This window comes from Capra hircus, chromosome 2 (genome assembly GCF_001704415.2).
Source record: "Capra hircus breed San Clemente chromosome 2, ASM170441v1, whole genome shotgun sequence".
Lineage (NCBI taxonomy): Eukaryota > Metazoa > Chordata > Mammalia > Artiodactyla > Bovidae > Capra > Capra hircus.
Genome location: NC_030809.1, coordinates 17,189,089 through 17,201,032, shown reverse-complemented (window position 1 = coordinate 17,201,032; position 11,944 = coordinate 17,189,089). Strand labels below are relative to the sequence as shown.

The 11,944-nt window shown below is 48.9% G+C and overlaps 1 protein-coding gene across 1 annotated transcript in view; it reads left to right on the top strand.

Moving 5' to 3' along the window:
- Nucleotides 10,913-11,944, top strand: part of CAB39 (calcium binding protein 39) — a 97,969-nt gene continuing 96,937 nt past the window's right edge. The window contains exon 1 of the mRNA XM_018058417.1: nucleotides 10,913-11,296. The gene's annotated coding sequence lies outside the window, so the exon portion shown is untranslated. The remainder of the gene's footprint in view (nucleotides 11,297-11,944) is intronic.

The window sequence follows — 11,944 nt, the reverse complement described above, 5'->3', positions numbered from 1 at the left end:
GGATCATGAGTTCCTGAGAAAGAATGCTTGGCTACTCACTTCAAGTGACAAGAAAGGATTTAAAAAATAAACATAGGCGGTAATGTGATTGTAAAGAATCTTAGCTCTTTCCAAAGTAAGAAAACTTTGTTCTCTTAAATAACCAAGGACATAATAAAGTCAGCGGAAGCCATAGAAGGTTATTCTGGCAAAACACAGAAACTGTTACCTTGGCAAATACACAGAAGGTAAAGAATAACCTTTTATAACCTCATATTCATGTCCGATAACTGCTGTAACAAATTTAGGAGCTTGAAACAACATAGATATATTATCTTATAGTTCTAGAGATCGGAAGTCCAAAACCCAGTCTCACCGGGTTGAAGTTAAGGTGTCAGCCAAAGCTGCTTCCTTCTGGAGGCACTGGGAGAGCACCCATTTCCTTTTCCGAAAGCTACAGTCTCTTTCCATTCCTGACTCAGGGCCCCTTCCTCCATCGTCAAAGCCAGCAGTGAGCTAGCTTTCTATCTCTTTCAGCTTCTGTTGTCGTTTCACCTTTTTCTTATTCTGACCTCCTTCCTCCCTCCTATAAGGACACTTCTGATTACATTGAGCTCATAATCCATATTCTGGATTACGTCCAGAATAATCTCTCCATCACAAGTCCTGAACTCAGATATTCACAGGTTCCAGAGATTGGGCCATAGCCACGTTTAAGGTGTCATTAGTCAATTTGCCAAGCCTCTCGCTAAGGGAGAAAACCAAATTTTAATTTTATGTCAGTGTATCTGATACTAAAACTTTTTTTTGAAAATTTTATAAGTAAATCTGTCAAACCTCTTGGCAAGCTTGGACAAATAAAATTTCATTTTCTAGAACCTTCTATTACTTTCTATATTCATCAGGTTGTGACCTACTCTTTCCTCTTTCTCATTCTGGAACAACCAGTCCTTTTACTTTAGGACAAAATGATTCTTTTTTTTTTTTTGCTTAACAAAAGACATCCTGCATATCTCAGCTCCTGGAAACATTCTCCTGATTTCACAGAGCCAGGATCTTTGTGGATCTCCATCCTCTTCTTTCTTTGCTCTTACAAAGAGGGAAACTTCTTTCTCTACTGCTCCCATGAAGCTTCCTCCATCCTTAGGGACCGCCAGACATCTGTGATGCCCTTCTCTTCCTTTTCAACTTGTTTACCATTTCTTCCCACGAGCATTTAAACACATCCAAGTCTCTGCTGTCTTCCAGAGCTCATCTTGACCAGGCCTTCCTCTCCAATTCCCTGTCTTGAAAGTACAAACTCTGCTTATATTTTCCCTTTCCAGAGCTGCCATTCACAACTTCAACACACTGCCATGCTAGCACCTCCTCACCCATCACTTCACTGGTATGGCTCTCTCCAAGGTCACCCAAATCCTCCTGTTGCCCCAGCCAACCACAACTTCCAATCTTGTATCCCTTGGTCCGACTATAGCTCTAGACTGTTGATTATTCTTTTGTGGCAGTCCCAGAGCCGGTTGGAAAAGAATTTCCAGAGACAGAGTATTTCAGAAAGGAGTGAGTTTATTAAGAACAAACAGCAGAGATGCGGTGGGAGCAATGGGCACAGTGGGCTCATCTCCTGAAGCTGTTAGGACAGTGGGCCAGCTCAAGGGAGAGCTCACACTTTAGTAGCCGATTTTTATAGCCTCGAGATAAAGAAAATTCCTGCAGGAAGCACAGCATAAGGTGATTGGTTAGCATGCTATGGGGTAGGTATTTGGGTGGGCGTTTTTGCCTAATTTGGAGTCAGGAAGCTCACCAGTAAGGATCAGGAAGACTTTTGGCAATGGTCAGCTCTGGAGGTGACCTTGGTTCTGGGTTCCACATCTGTGGCCTTAGTACAAAGCCTTGCAACTGTGACCTTGGTATGAAACTCCACATACTCTTTCTCTGGAAGTATGTCTGTGGGATATATGCTTTCCTGTCATGTGATGGTTCCCAGATGGTGTCTGTCTAACTAGATAGCTCTATTATCCAACCAGTTGCCTGCTTTTCATCCTGTATTCTTGAGTCTCTCCTACCATCTATATTCTTCAGATCACCAATTACTGCCTCTTGAGAAACCTATATACAGGTCAGGAAGCAACAGTTAGAACTGGACATGGAACAACTGACTGGTTCCAAATAGGAAAAGGAGTACGTCAAGGCTGTATATTGTCACCCTGTTTATTTAACTTAAATGCAGAGTACATCATGAGAAACACTGGGCTAGAAGAAGCACAAGCTTGAATCAAGATTGCCAGGATAAATATCAGTAACCTCAGATACGCAGATGACACCACCCTTATGGCAGAAAGTGAAGAAGAACTGAAAAGCCTCTTGATGAAAGTGAAAGAAAAGAGTGAAAAAGCTGGCTTAAAGCTCAACCTTCAGAAAACTAAGATCATGGCATCTGGTCCCATCAGTTCATGGCAAATAGATGGGGAAAGAGTGGAAACAGGAGAAGGCAATGGCAACCCACTCTAGTACTCTTGCCTGGAAAATCCCATGGACGGAGAAACCTGGTGGGCTGCAGTCCATGGGGTCGCTAAGAGTCAGACACGACTGAGCGATTTCACTTTCACTTCTCACTTTCATGCATTGGAGAAGGCAATGGCAACCCACTCCAGTGTTCTTGCCTGGAGAATCTCAGGGATGGGGGAGCCTGGTGGGCTACCGTCTATGGGGTCGCACAGAGTCAGACACGACTGAAGCGACTTAGCAGTAGCAGCAGTGGAAAGTGTCAGACTTTATTTTTCTGGGCTCCAAAATCACTGCAGTTGGTGACTGCAGCCATGAAATTAAAAGCCACTTACTCCTTGGAAGGAAAGTTATGACCAACCTAGACAGCATATTGAAAAGCAGAGATATTACTTTGCCAACAAAGTCCGTCTAGTCAAGGCTATGGTTTTTCCAGTGGTCATGTATGGATGTGAGAGTTGGACTGTGAAGAAAGCTGAGCACTGAAGAATTGATGTTTTTGAACTGTGGTGTTGGAGAAGACTCTTGAGAGTCCCTTGGACTGAAAGAGATCAAACCAGTCCATCCTAAAGGAGATCAGTCCTGGGTGTTCTTTGGAAGGACTGATGTTGAAGCTGAAACTCTAGTACTTTGGCCACCTCATGTGAAGAGTTGACTCATTGGAAAAGACCCTGATGCTGGGAGGGATTGAGTGCAGGAGGAGAAGGGGACGACAGAGGATGAGATGGCTGGATGGCATCACCGACTCGATGGATGTGAGTTTGAGTGAACTCCGGGAGTTGGTGATGGACAGGGAGGCCTGGCGTGCTGTGATTCATGGGGTCACAAAGAGTCAGACACGACTGAGCTGCTGAACTGAACTGAGATACTTTTTGTTCTGATTCACTTTTCCCCATGCCACCTAGATCAGGCCCCATTAGCTCTTGCCAGAATGAGAATAACCTCCTACTAGTCTCACTGCCTCTAATCTGGCCTTTTCCCCACCCACAGTACCAGTAGGCTCAGAGTGATGTCTGTAAACCTAAAGAATGATGTGAATTGGTCACTCCACAGCTTAAAGTTTCAATACTCCCTCTACCCAACCTACCCCCTTTGCCTTCAGGTTGAAACCCCATCTCCTTAACATGGATGATGTGGGTCTTCATTACTGGGACTTTGCTTATCCTCCAACATTATCTGGTGCCAATTTCCTTCCACAAGTCCTGGACAACATGAGGGACCTCGAGGATATTCAGGTATTCTACTAAGTGAAATAAGTCAGACAGAGAAAGACAAATGCTGTATGTTCTCATTTATATACACAGAATCTAGAAAAGATGAACTCACAGAAATAGATAGTAGAACGATGGCTGCTAGGGGCTGCAGCTGGGGAAAACGAATAGATGCCCATACTATGTCTAATGTAAATGTAATACGTATAATGTGCATACACTATCACATGTCACATGTATAATGTACACAGGGATGTACATATCTAATGTACAGCGTGTTGACTATAACTAGCAGTACTCTATTTTAATGGAAGTTATTAGGAGAGTAGATCTTAAATGTTATCACTGCACAGTTCAGTTCAGTCACCAAGTCCTGTCCAAGTCTTTGCAACCTCACAGGCTGCAGCATGCCAGGCTTCCCTGTCCATCACCAACTCCCAGAGTTTGCTCATACTCATGTCCATCAAGTTGGTGGTGCCATCCAACCATCTCATCCTTTGTCATCCCCTTCTCCTCCTGCCTTCAATCTTTCCCAACATCAGGGTCTTTGCCAATGAATCCACACAAAATCACGTGAGGATTATGTGAGGGGATGAAGATTTGAACTAAATTTATTGTGGTAATCCTTCTGTAATGCATACATGGGCCGAATCATCATACTGCACACCTAAAACTTACATACGTTGCAAGGCAATAATATTTCAATAAAGCTTGGGAAAAAAGAAATAACAAATTAAGAAAAATAAAAGTCCCCTCCCCAAGCACTAAGCTCTATATAGTGAACTACTGGTATGCACTTCCCCAAACTCATTGTTCTTTCCTGTGTTGGGCGCTATTCACAAGATCTTCCTTGAGCATTTACCACCATTTTCAGCTGGCTAAATCTTATTCACGTGTCTTGTCTCACTGTCTGTAATTGCTGTTTCTTTGTGTGCCTTTCCTGCACTGCGGGCTGGCTGAAAGCAGGGACCATGCCTTGGCCCAGTGTCTCCTTCCCACTGTTTGTGCCCAGTAATTATGTGTTCTCAGTATGTATTTGTTGAATAAACAAAGTTTCAATGAGATTCAGAGCAGGTTTGGTGGGTATGAGGGTGTGGGAAGGGTGGATGGGTGGGAGGAGCAGTTCAACAGGAGAGTTACAGAGTTCAAGCTTCAAAGGTAGAAGCTTGGTAACTGCAGAGACCAGGGTGGGGCTAACCAAGTGGTTGCTGAGTGGAGTGGAAGTGAAGGTCACTGGGGCAGAGAACACGAGGGAATCATGACCTAATATGTCGGATGAGTGGCACTTACGTTGCCCTGGAGAAGCCAGGCACAGGGTGGGGCGGGCAGGGAAGCTGTGAGTCAGGTTTCAAAGTCCTTCACGGATAAAGGGAGGTGCCTTTATCTGATGGCCTGGCTTCAGCAGAGGAGAGGAAGGGAAATGAAAACGATGGAGGAATTACACAGGACCAACACAGACTCCAGCAGAATGTGACCTTGTCGCATGACCCTGAGGTCTGTGGACATGGCCTGAGAGAGTGAGGGGCCTCTGTTGAGATGGGCTCGACATGAAGAGGTCGAGGAATTTCCCAGAAAGAGACCGTGCTTCATATAGTATAAATTATAGAATATATCATAAAACGCATATGTAATACATTAAAAGAAAGGGCTTGGAGTCTAGTAGAAACATTGAGAAGGAATCTCCCCAAGAGCAAATTCAAGGGGTCAGATGGTCAACTGGTCAGATGCTACTGCTCCTTCCACTTTGGCTTCAGAATTTGTTACAAACCCCTTCTCCAGAAATTTCTGCCATCTTGCTGCTACAATTCTTGGCTGTAGTGGACTTATCCCACTTTGAGAGATTAATCTGGAATCCTGCTCTGACCCTTAAATCAAAGGAATCAAAACCTTGCACATGGGATTATCCGCCCCCATGCATTCATTTATTCTGTGGGAAACTGGGTCCCAATTTGTTTTTGTGGTATGTCAGCACAATAAAGGCCACCCTTTGGGGGACTACAGTTAAAAAGAATTCTCTTCTTTAAAAACAAAAAAGTTGTGGGGGTAAAAACCTCATTGAACAAAGTTTTTAAGTTAGATAAAACTTGCATTCTGCTCACTGCAGAGGGCCAGGCGCCTCCCATCCATGGCAACCGGAGAGAAGCAGAGACAGCTCCGGGCATCTGCTTGCTCAGGGCTTTTAATCAGCTGATTTCTCCCTGAGCCTAGACAGCTATAGTTTTTCTAATAGTTTCTGATATGTTTGCGATCAATTGCCCTTGGTTGGAATAACTTTACTTTTAGTGTGCTATTATTTTACTTGTATTCCATACTTTTTATTTAGGTTTTTCCATATATACATGGGTGCATGCTAAATCACTTCAGTTGTGTCTGACTCTCTGCAACTCTCTGGACTGTGTAGCCCGCCAGGCTCCCCTGTCCATGGGACTCTCCAGGCAGGAATATTGAAGTGGATTGCCATTTCCTCCTCCAGGGAATCTTCCCAACCCGGGGATCAAACCCTAGTCTCTAATGCTTCCTGCATTGGCAGGCAGGTTCTTTACGACTAGCACCATCTGAGAAGCCACATATGTATATACACACACTAGCAAGATTAGTCTGGTTTTCTTTGTGTGTGTGTGTGTTGCATTTACCAAGGTTTGGGCAGCAAGACCATAACCAGAACAAGAAGAATCCTCCCCCACTCCAGGCACAATTGTTAGAAATGCAGAATCCCAGGCCCCACTCTAGACCAATGGAATCAATATCTGCATTTCAACAAGAACCTCTGGTAACATACGTGGACATGAGTGTGAGAAGCTGCCCCAGGCCTTGTCATTTACCAGAAACTGCTTTTTCCATGGGGACTTCCCAGGTGGCAAAGTGGTCAAGAATCTGCCTGCCAATGCAAGAGACCCAAGAGACATGGGTTCGATCCCTGGGTGGGGAAGATCCCCTGGAGGAGGAAATGGCAACCCACTCTAGTAGTCTTGCCTGGAGAATCCCATAGACAGAGAAGCATGGCGGGCTACCGTCCAAAGGGTCGCAAAGAGTCGGACACGACTGAGCAACTGAGCACAGCACAGCTTCTTCTGTACACTCAGTGCAAGCAGCCTGGCTCTCCACTTTTCCAGCTCACCTGGCCTGCTGTGCTGACCACACCATCCTCTCGCTTATCACTCCTTAGTTCCTGCCACCACCTTCGCAGGGTCTCTGTCCTCACATTGCCCCCACCTCCTCCCCCATTTCCTCCCTCCCTCCTATCCAGCTTGGAGGCAGCAGTTAGGCATTATTATTACTTCCTTGCATACACCATTCCCTTTCTTGCCCCTTCTTCTCCTCATGGAGTCATGCAGCAAAAATTAAAAAAAAAAAAACAAAAACAGAAAGTGAAAGTCAGTCAGTCGTGTCTGACTCTTTGTGTCCCCGTGGACAGTCCATGGAATTCTCCAGGCCAGAATACTGGAGTGGGTAGCCTTTCTCTTTTCCAGGGGACCATTCCATCCTTCCCAGGGATCGAACCCAGGTCTTCTGCATTGCAGGGGGATTCTTTACCCGCTGAGCCACAAGGGAAGCCCAAAATAACCCTAGTTGAATTCAGGTCCCCACCATCCTGTACTTGCACCTTTCTAGGAAATTGTGGCCCCTGAGAAACAGAATGACCTACTGACTGGCCCTTCTGTATACAGTCCCTTCTCTCCTCAAATGTCCAACTCCTCCTCCCCCTGCACGCTCTGAGCCGATGACCTTGCTTCCTATTGCCCTGAGAAAACAGAAACCCTCAAGGGAATGTCCATCCATTCTGGCTCCTCTTCTCCCAGGCTGCCTGCCCTCTGTTACTGTGAGTGAACTGCCTTGCTGGTCTCCAAGGTCCGCCCGCTCCCCGCAGCCCAAACTGTATGCTGTAACCTTCTCTTCTTGCTCACTCCAGGACAACTCTCCAGGAAATGCCACCCCACCCCAGTCATCATCAAATTTTCCCTTGTTACTGAATCATTCCTATCAGCACATACGCTGTCTCTAACAGTTCCTATCCTCAAAACAAAACAAAACAAAATGAAATAAAACAAATGAACAAAAAAGTCTGTCTCGACTCCACATTCCCTTCTGGCTACCCCCTCATTTTTCTCCCCTCCTTTAGAGCAAAGCTTCTGGAAAAAATTGTCTGCACCCATGGGCTCCTGTCCTAGAGCCCAGTTCTTTCTAGAGATCTTTCTAGGTCTCATCCTTTCTAGAGGATGAGGCTTTCCCACCAACCTCTGTTAAAGCAGCTCTTCCCAAGGCCACTAGTTGCCCTTATGGCACTGACACCAATGGCCAATCAGCAGGACTAACTGTACTTGAATGGCTAGCTACATTTGGAGGCATTCCTCCTCTATCCCAGCATGCAACGCTCTCCTGGGCCTTCTCCTCCTGCCATGCTGGCTCCTCTCAGCATCCTTTGCTGGTGTCTGACCTCCCAATGTTGGGGCCTCGGCTCACCCTTGGCCGAGTCTTTTATTAACACTCTCTGCTTAAATGATCTCATTGAATGTTGAGATTTTACTTTGTCAGTCACTCAGTCGTGTCCGACTCTTTGTGACCCCATGGACTGTAGCCCACCAGGCTCCTCTCTCCATGGACTTCTCCAGGCAAGAATAGTGGGTTGCCATTTCCTTCTCCATACTTACTCTGAGGACTCCCCAAATTCTATATCCAGCCCAGACCTCTCCCCCAAACCCCAGACTGCTACATCGAGCTTCCTACTTGGGTATCTAATTGACAGCTCAAACTTAATATGTTGTTGTTTAGGTGCTCAGTCGTGTCCGACTTTTTGCAACCCCATGGACTGCAGCACACCAGGCTCCCCTGTCCTTCACTATCTCCCAGAGTTTGCTCAAACTCATGTCCACTGAGTCAATGATGTCATCCAACCATCTCACCATCAGTCATCCCTTTCTCCTCCTGCCCTCAGTCTTTCCCAGCATCAGGGTCTTTCCCAATGAATTGGCTCTTTGCATCAGGTGGCCAAAGTATTGGAGCTTCAGCATCAGTCTTTCCAATGAATATTCAGGGTTGATTACCTTTAGGATTGACTGGTTTGATCTCCTTGCTGACCAAGGGACTCTCAATACACTTCTTCAGCACACAGTTCAAAAGCATCAATTTTCGGCACTTAGGCTTCTTTATGGTCTAAATGTATTTCTAAGTTACTCACCTTCACATCTGTTTCAGTTAAAGTCTTGCCCATTTCACCAAATTGTATCTTCCAGTTGCTTGAGAAAACAAAAAACAAACAAAACTTAGAAATCAGCAAAATCACGTCAGCTCCACCTTTTAAATGTGTCTAGACGGTCACTTCATTCATCTTCCACTGGGCTGAGTCTGTCTTCTTGTCACTTGATTATTGCAAAAGCCTTCCAACTGGTCTCTTGGGTGAAACTCTCAGGCCCTTCAAGCTAGTCTTCACACCACAACCAGAGTAATTCTTTTGAAATGTCAGACCACGTCCTCTCTCTGCTCAAAACACTCCAAATAGGTCCCGCTCTCATTCAGTATAAATACCAAAGTTCTCACTTTGGCCTATATGGCCTTCTTCTCTTCTCAACGCTCCCCTCTAAGCTCAGGGCTCTTGCTTTGGTGGGCTCCAAGGCATCTCCCTCTCAGGGCGTTGGTTTTTGCTGTTTCTTCTGCCATTCCATATACATAGCTCATAGCAGGCTCTTTCTTCAAATAGCTACCCTGGGCTTCCCAGGGGGCATCATGGTAAAGAATCTGCCTGCCAGTGCAGGAGATGCAAGAGACCTGGGTTCTGATCCCTCGGTTGGGAAGAGCCCTTGGAGTAGGAAATGGCAACCCACTTCAGTATTCTTGCCTGGAAAATTCCATGGACAGATGAAATTTCACGGGCTACAGTCCATGGGGGCTGCAAGGAGTCAGACACGACTGAGCAGGCACGCATGAACCCTTGGTGGGAGCACTGTAAATAACAACACCCTGGCTCTCTCCCCTCCTTAGCCTGTGAGGTTTTCTCCACAGCACTGAAAGCCATCTGAAGTAATATATTCAATAAACCAATCAATCACATACAAACTTTACAGGACACCCTGTATTCTCTATGGGTGGTGGGTGGTTTACTCACCAAGTCCTGTCGGACTCTTTGCCACCCCATGGACTATAGCCGGCCAGCCTCCTCTGTCCATGGGATTTTCCAGGCAAGAATACTGGAGTGGGTTGCCATTTCCTTCTCCAGGGGATCTTCCTGACCCAGGGATCCAACCCGGGTCTCCCGCACTGCAGGCAGATTCTTTACCGATTGAGCTACCAGGGAGATCCAAAGTCATATACATGTTGGTTTATTTATTGTCTTCAGTTCAGTCGCTCACTCGCATCCGACTCTTTTCGACCCCCATGGACTGCAGCATGCCAGGCTTCCCTGTCCATCACCAACTCCCGTTTACTCAAACTCACGCCCATTGAGTCAGTGATGCTATCTAACCATCTCATCCTGTCCTCCCCTTCTCCTCCTGCCTTCAATCTTTCGAAGCAGGGAATGTTCTGTTCACTGCCCCACCACCTAGAATAGTGCCTGCCACACAGTAGAAGTCCCCAAATACCTGCTCGATTACAAATTAAAGCAAAGCATTTGAAAGAAATGAAGATACACATGTATCGTAACAGATACAGAGTCTGTTGTCAGAGTTTGCAATGCATTATTTCGTTTATCCTCATTAGCCTATTATATATTATACTTTTGTGTGACTATGTGTGAAGGAACGTAGGAATAAGGACAGGAAATAGTCCATAAGGACTAAACGGTGAAGTGGAGACTGAAATCCAGGCTGTTCGATCACTTTCTTTGCGCTTTCTCAGAGGATGCTAAAAATGAGGGTTCTCTCTCCCTCGGAAGTATGAAGGAGTCTACACAAGTCGGCGCCAGACCTTTTAGCAGAAATAAAGCTCTGTTAAGAGTTCGGGAAGTGGTCGGAGAAAGTGGACGTAGAATTCCTGCAGGAAGAAGTGGTTGCACAGAAGAGACGGGGCTGAGCGCCAACGTTTAAGTGGCAGGTGAAAGGGGAGGAACCCTGGTCCTCGGCTTCCGCTTTTGTCTGCGCCCCTTCCCGCTTCGGCTCTGCGAGGATTCCTACGCGCCCCCGCCCTGAGTCCGCCCGTCCGCCTGGGGGCGCCCAAGGCCAAAGGCGTGGGGCGTGGGGCGGGGTGTTGCGGCGCCGCCCGACGTCGTGCCCTCCGCGGCTGCGCAGTTCGCACGTCAAAGCCGGGCTCGGGCCGGGAACGGGGGTTTCGGGGAGCGGCGCGGCCTGGGGAGCGTCTGAAGGTCCGGGAGCCGGGAGAACGCGAAGGCAGCAGCCGGCCCCGCCGCAAAGCCGCAGCCCGAACGAGTGAGCGAGAGCAGCAGCAGTGCGGCGGCCGCCGCGGGAGCCTCTGGGCCGCCGTCCTCCCGCGCAGCCGCCGCCGCCGCCGCAGGATCCTGTCGCCGGGAGCAGGAGCGGGCGGAAGACAACGGAGGGGCCGAGCGCCCAAGCCGCGCCGCGGGGACCGAGCGAGCAGCCCGAGGCGGCGGCGGCCGCCGAAGACGGGGACGGCGACGACGCGGAGGCGGAGAGGGAGCCGCCCGGCCCAGCCCCGTGAGTGACCCGCCGGCCCGACCCCGCTCGCGGCGCGGACGCCAAGCCTGGCTTCCGCCTCCCTGCGGCCCCGGCCCGGCCCCGACCCCGAGGCTGCCTCCATTTTCTCCGGTTGGCGGTGGCGGTTTCCACACCCCCACCCAGGCCCAGGAGTCGGCGGGAGCGGCCCCTCCTGCCCGCTCTCCGCCCGGCCCGGGCCCCTCGCGGGAGCCTTCCCCGTCCCCCGTCCCTCCCGCAACCTCGTTCTAGCCGGCGCGGCGCCCAGGGGCCTGCGGCCCGGGGCTCCGGGGACCCCATGCGCCCCTGCCCGCCCTTCGCGGTTCTCTGGCGGGGCTGTCGGCGCCCGGGTTTGGGGGGGAGGGCGTCCGGGGCCCGGCCGAGCCAACTGTCACTCCCACCGCACCAGGGCTCAGGGCCGCCGCGCTCCTCGCCCCCTGGTAAACTTCCCTATGACCCGGAGGCGGGCGAGCATCTCTGCGATCTTCCTCTCGGGAACACCGCCTAACCGATTTCTGGTTAGGGAATGGTGCGGCCGGAGCGTTCCCCCGTGTTCGGTTGGATCAACCTGCGCGCTGACCCTGCTTGCAGGCGCCACCCCCGCCCTCCGGTCGGTCGGCGCCGGAGGGATTCAAAAGGTGAAGCCGGGCC